Source organism: Salmo salar, chromosome ssa03, assembly GCF_905237065.1.
Source record: "Salmo salar chromosome ssa03, Ssal_v3.1, whole genome shotgun sequence".
NCBI classification, from domain to species: Eukaryota; Metazoa; Chordata; class Actinopteri; order Salmoniformes; family Salmonidae; genus Salmo; species Salmo salar.
The window spans coordinates 7,752,401-7,758,400 of NC_059444.1; positions in this window are offsets into that span (position 1 = coordinate 7,752,401).

Here is a 6,000-nt window from a genome sequence, read left to right on the forward strand (position 1 = left end):
ACATGTCCTCTGTGGAAAGACAATAATAATTTCAAGTGAATTACTGCACCACACATTTGAGCCTTTTCTAGTATGATCTCTTACATGCTGACCAGACCGGACACGTCGCGTGTGCGAGCGTCGCAAAACCCACACTGCTCACGCGCACCAACGAGCATCTGTGATGCCAAGGGCTAAAATAGAACTCCTTTCTATTTCTGACGCAGATCGCGCTGAAAGTCCTGCCTCTCCCATCTCGTCATTGGTTTATAGAAGCAGGTACCCACATGCCATCTCCTCATTGGTTATACCCACGTGGGTAATTGAAAGATGAACTGTTTTGCCGGTCATCGTGGTAATACTATGAATGTTTAGATGCCGATCACCATATAAGTTCAAAGATGAAAAAGCCTGGAAGGAGGAGAGATGACTAGAAATGATTCGGTTGACCGTTTTATGTGTGGATTAATTGGCGGAGTAGAGGACCTTGTGCATTTCAGGTAAAATAACAACTCAATATTTATATCCCAGGACAAATTAGCTAGCAACAGCAAACTAGCTAAATAGGACAAATTAGCTAGCAAGTGCAAGCTAACTAGCTAAATTGCCATACATGTTTAATGCTTTTTGACCTGTCCCCAAATTAATGTCATTGGTTCAGAGTTTGTTTTGATATTTTAACCTGCGTGTCGTGATCGTGTTTGGTGTAGGGGGACAAAATACATTTATGCACGATAGCGCACGTGCGCAGCCGGTTTGGGTTCCGTGTTATTGGCTACTGTGCATTAAGAGGCCACTGCATGTACCCTGACTGAAAAATGAACAAGGTGCTTACATTTTCTACTAACTATGTACGCTACTAGTACCGAAAGATAATTTGTTGTCGGGACCATATCTGCAGTTACCTGCACAGCAGAGCAATTGCGTTATACAGTACCGAAATATTTACTACTACTTCCCATCCTTATTCAAATTCATCCCTTTAGGAATTATCTTGACCTTCACAGATGATACTACACTGGGAAAAGAGAAAAACAGAGAAGACATTCTAACGGCTGTCAATTATCCAGTTGGGAATTTCAGCCTGTCTAAATTCCAACAAAGTAAATGACCCTATGGGACGGGTGCTGCACGTATCACCCATCATTACCCTATGGACGGGTGCAGCACAAATCATCCATCATTACCCTATGGACGGGTGCTGCACGTATCACCCATCATTACCCTATGGACGGGTGCAGCACGTATCACCCATCATTACCCTATGGATGGGTGCAGCACAAATAATCCATCATTACCCTATGGGACGGGTGCAGAAGAATACTGGAAACAAAAGAGTTTTAAAGCTGTGAAAAATTTTAAAAAAGATAATCAAGCAATCAGTATTAAACAGACATTTCTTATGATGTTTCAATTACGTATTTATGCCCAACCAAATTGTCCCATATACTTTCTTTAGGCAGCATATTGTTTACTTTTATTTGTTTGTTTTTTTGGCAGTGGATGTAAAACTGATTTGTGGTTGTGTTTTGAATGCTGACAGCTGTTCCTCTTACACCTGGCACAAGACTGTAAAAAAAACTGTTGTTCTAATGAATACCAGATTATTTTATGAATATCACATGTTCTGATGAATATCATATTCAATAAATGAAGTCCTCTGTATGTTTCAAAGGAATCACACAAACAGGTGGGATACCTGATATCTAAATTCTCTGCTGCACTTTTAGGGCCAGTTACCCGGACAGAGATTAAACCTAGTCCTGGACTAAGAAGCACTCTCAGTAAAGACTACTTCAGGTTTAATCTGTGTCTGGGAAACTGGCCCTTAGTTAACCAATGGTAAGTGTATCTGATACATCAGTACACACACCAACACATCACCATCCTTTCATTTTTCATGACCTACATCGTTCCTTTTTTTGTGTTTTAGTTATTGGCAAATATTTAAATGTAAATTGTATTCACAATTATTCAGCATGTCGCTGCCACTGGCACAATGTTCTGTTGAAAAACAGTTCAACATTTTTGCTACACTGCATTTTAGCTGTTGGCCCTTGACGGTATGCCGATCTTGTTGGCTCCCCTTTTTGAATGTATACTGATTTTGGCTTTAAATTAACAAACATCTCATTATCACCTGGTGAGATAAAAACCTGGACTGAATTGTGTGCCGTTTGAAATGTCTCATATATTATCCCCAAGACAATCAAGAGTCTGGCAAAGCAGCCCTCTATCACACAGTTTATTCAAAAAGGATCTTAATGAAATACAGTTGAAGTTGGAAGTTTACATACACCTTAGCCAAATACATTTAAACTCAGTTTTTCACAATTTCTGACATTTAATCCTAGTAAAAACTCCCTGTTTTAGGTCAGTCAGGATCACCACTTTATTTTAAGAATGTGACATGTCAGAATAATAGTAGAGATAATTATTTATTTCAGCTTTTATTTCTTTCATCACATTCCAGGGGGGCAGAAGTCTACATACTCTCAATTAGTATTTGGTAGCAGTGCCTTTAAATTGTTTAACTTGGGTCAAACGTTTCGGGTAGCCTCCACAAGCTTCCCACAATAAATTGGGTGAATTTTGACCCATTCCTCCTGACAGAGCTGGTGTAACTGAGTAAGGTTTATAGGCCTTGCTAGCACATGCTTTTTCAATTCTGCCCACACATTTTGAGGTCAGGGCTTTGTGATGGTCACTCCAATACCTTGACTTTGTTGTCCTTAAGCCATTTTGCCACAACTTTGGAAGTATGCTTGAGGTCATTGTCCATTTGTAAGACCCATTTGCAACCAAGCATTAACTTCCTGACTGATGTCTTGAGATGTTGCTTCAACATATCCACGTAATTTTCCATCCTCATGATGCCATCTATTTTGTGAAGTGCACCAGTCCCTCCTGCAGCAAAACACCCCCACAACATGATGCTGCCACCCCTGTGCTTCACGGTTGGGATGGTGTTCTTCGGCTTGCAAGCTTCCCCCTTTTTCCTCCAAACATAACGATGGTCATTATGGCTAAAAAGTTCTATTATTGTTTCATCAGACCAGAGGACATTTCTCCAAAAAGTACGATCTTTGTCCCCATGTGCAGTTGCAAACCGTAGTCTTTCAGGTTATGTCGATATAGGACTCGTTTTACTGTGGATATAGATACTTTTGTACCTGTTTCCTCCAGCATCTTCACAAGGTCCTTTGCTGTTGTTCTGTGATTGATTTGCACTTTTCGCACCAAAGTATGTTCATCTCTAGGAGACAGAACATGTCTCCTTCCTGAGCGGTATGATGGCTGCGTGGTCCCATGGTGTTTATACTTGCGTACTTTTGTTTGTACAGATGAACGTGGTACCTTCAGGCATTTGGAAATTGCTCCCAAGGATGAACCAGACTTGTGGAGGTCTACAATTTTTTTCTGAGGTCTTGGCTGATTTCTTTTGATTTTCCCATGATGTCAAGCAAAGAGGCACTGAGTTTGAAGGTAGGCCTTGAAATACATCCACAGGTACACCTCCAATTGACTCAAATGATGTCAATTAGCCTATCAGAAGCTTCTAAAGCCATGATATCCTTTTCTGGAATTTGCTAAGCTATTTAAAGGCACAGTTAACTTAGTGTATGTATACTTCTGACCCACTGGAATTGTGATACAGTGAATTATAAGTGAAATAATCTGTCTGTAAACAATTGTTGGAAAAAGTACTTGTGTCATGCACAAAGTAGATGTCCTAACCGACTAGCCAAAACTATAGTTTGTTAACAAGAAATTTGTGGAGTGGTTGAAAAAAAGTGTTTTGATTACTCCAACCTAACTTCAACTGTATGTATTTATGGAATATGTCAACCAGCTGTATGGCAGTATTGTGCCTCAGGAAACACTTTGGCCTAAGGAAGTTCTACAAGGACCACAATGAGATATACTGAGTCTTTGGTCCAGGGAATTTATACATGAACCATACTGAGATACCCTGAGTCTTTGGTCTAGGGAAGTTCTACAAGGACCAGACTGAGATATCCTGAGTCTTTGGTCCAGGGAAGTTCTACATGAACCATACTGAGATACCCTGAGTCTTTGGTCTAGGGAAGTTCTACAAGGACCAGACTGAGATATCCTGAGTCTCAGGCTATCACTTGTCCACACAAAGTTATGTATGATTGATCTCTGGTACATTCATAGATTTGTCAACCAGTCAATACATTGGTTGTCCTAGTGCAGTCAGGGTTAAAACATATATATATTTTTAAACATTTTATTTAACTAGGCAAGTCAGTTAAGAACAATTTCTTATTTACAATGACAGCCTACAGAAACCCGTACAACACTGGGCCAATTGTGCGCAGCCCTATTGGACTCAAACCAGGTTGTCTGTAGTGAAGCCTCTAGCACTGAGATGCAGTGCCTTAGACCGCTGTGCCACTCTGGAGCCCATTCAAACATCATTAAAAACAGTAACAACCATACAACTTTGCCTGTTGCACCACGATGACCTTGCTAACCACCTTTACGACCCTGTTTAACCTGTTCTTGTTGCCAATATGTTACCGAACCGAATCTACATTGATTTGCTAAAACTCCTGTAAAACATTTTTATGGAATCCAATGGATTGGATGGCTACTTTAGCATTATCTAGCCTAGGATGTTTGGCATTGTGGGATAATTAGGAGTACAGTGACACATTCCATGCCTAGATTGAGGTACGTTTTCATACCCGTTTGACCTATATTCGTTACAACTAGAAGCATTATTTACCATAACATACGCTGAATTTTGGATGGCCTTTCTCAACATCCTGTAGTGCACTGAACAACATGATATGAAAAGGTCAGTTGTGGACATCAGATTTCTCTGCTTGTTTTTCATTTGAGTCATGAAGCTTTATGTAGGCTTGACGCAAGCTTTCAGTTATGATGCATTTTCTGTCATATTTGATTGTAATACAGTTAACTCAGTAGAGTCCCTGCACCAAGCAGAACATAACTGGGAGGTTAGAGTTAGGTAGCTCAAAGCAGGGTTAGGGCTAGGTAGCTCAAAGTAGGGTTAGGGTTAGGTAGCTCAAAGCAGGGTTAAGGTTAGGGCTAGGTAGGTCAAAGCAGGGTTAGGGCTAGGTAGCTCAAAGCAGGGTTAGGGCTAGGTAGGTCAAAGCAGGGTTAGGGCTAGGTAGCTCAAAGCAGGGTTAGGGTTAGGTAGCTCAAAGCAGGGTTAAGGTTAGGGCTAGGTAGGTCAAAGCAGGGTTAGGGCTAGGTAGCTCAAAGCAGGGTTAGGGCTAGGTAGGTCAAAGCAGGGTTAGGGTTAGGTAGCTCAAAGCAGGGTTAGGGTTAGGTAGCTCAAAGCAGGGTTAAGGTTAGGGCTAGGTAGCTCAAAGCAGGGTTAGGGCTAGGTAGGTCAAAGCAGGGTTAGGGCTAGGTAGGTCAAAGCAGGGTTTGGGTTAGGTAGCTCAAAGCAGGGTTAGGGTTAGGTAGATCAAAGCAGGGTTAGGGCTAGGTAGCTCAAAGCAGGGTTAGGGCTAGGTAGCTCAAAGCAGGGTTAGGGCTAGGTAGGTCAAAGCAGGGTTTGGGTTAGGTAGCTCAAAGCAGGGTTAGGGTTAGGTAGATCAAAGCAGGGTTAGGGTTAGGTAGCTCAAAGCAGGGTTAGGGTTAGGTAGCTCAAAGCAGGGTTAGGGCTAGGTAGGTCAAAGCAGGGTTAGGGCTAGGTAGATCAAAGCAGGGTTAGGGTTAGGTAGCTCAAAGCAGGGTTAGGGCTAGGTAGCTCAAAGCAGGGTTAGGGTTAGGTAGCTCAAAGCAGGGTTAGGGCTAGGTAGCTCAAAGCAGGGTTGGGGTTAGGTAGCTCAAAGCAGGGTTAGGGCTAGGTAGGTCAAAGCAGGGTTAGGGTTAGGTAGCTCAAAGCAGGGTTAAGGTTAGGGCTAGGTAGGTCAAAGCAGGGTTAGGGTTAGGTAGCTCAAAGCAGGGTTAAGGTTAGGGCTAGGTAGGTCAAAGCAGGGTTAGTGTTAGGGTTAGGTAGCTCAAAGCAGGGTTAAG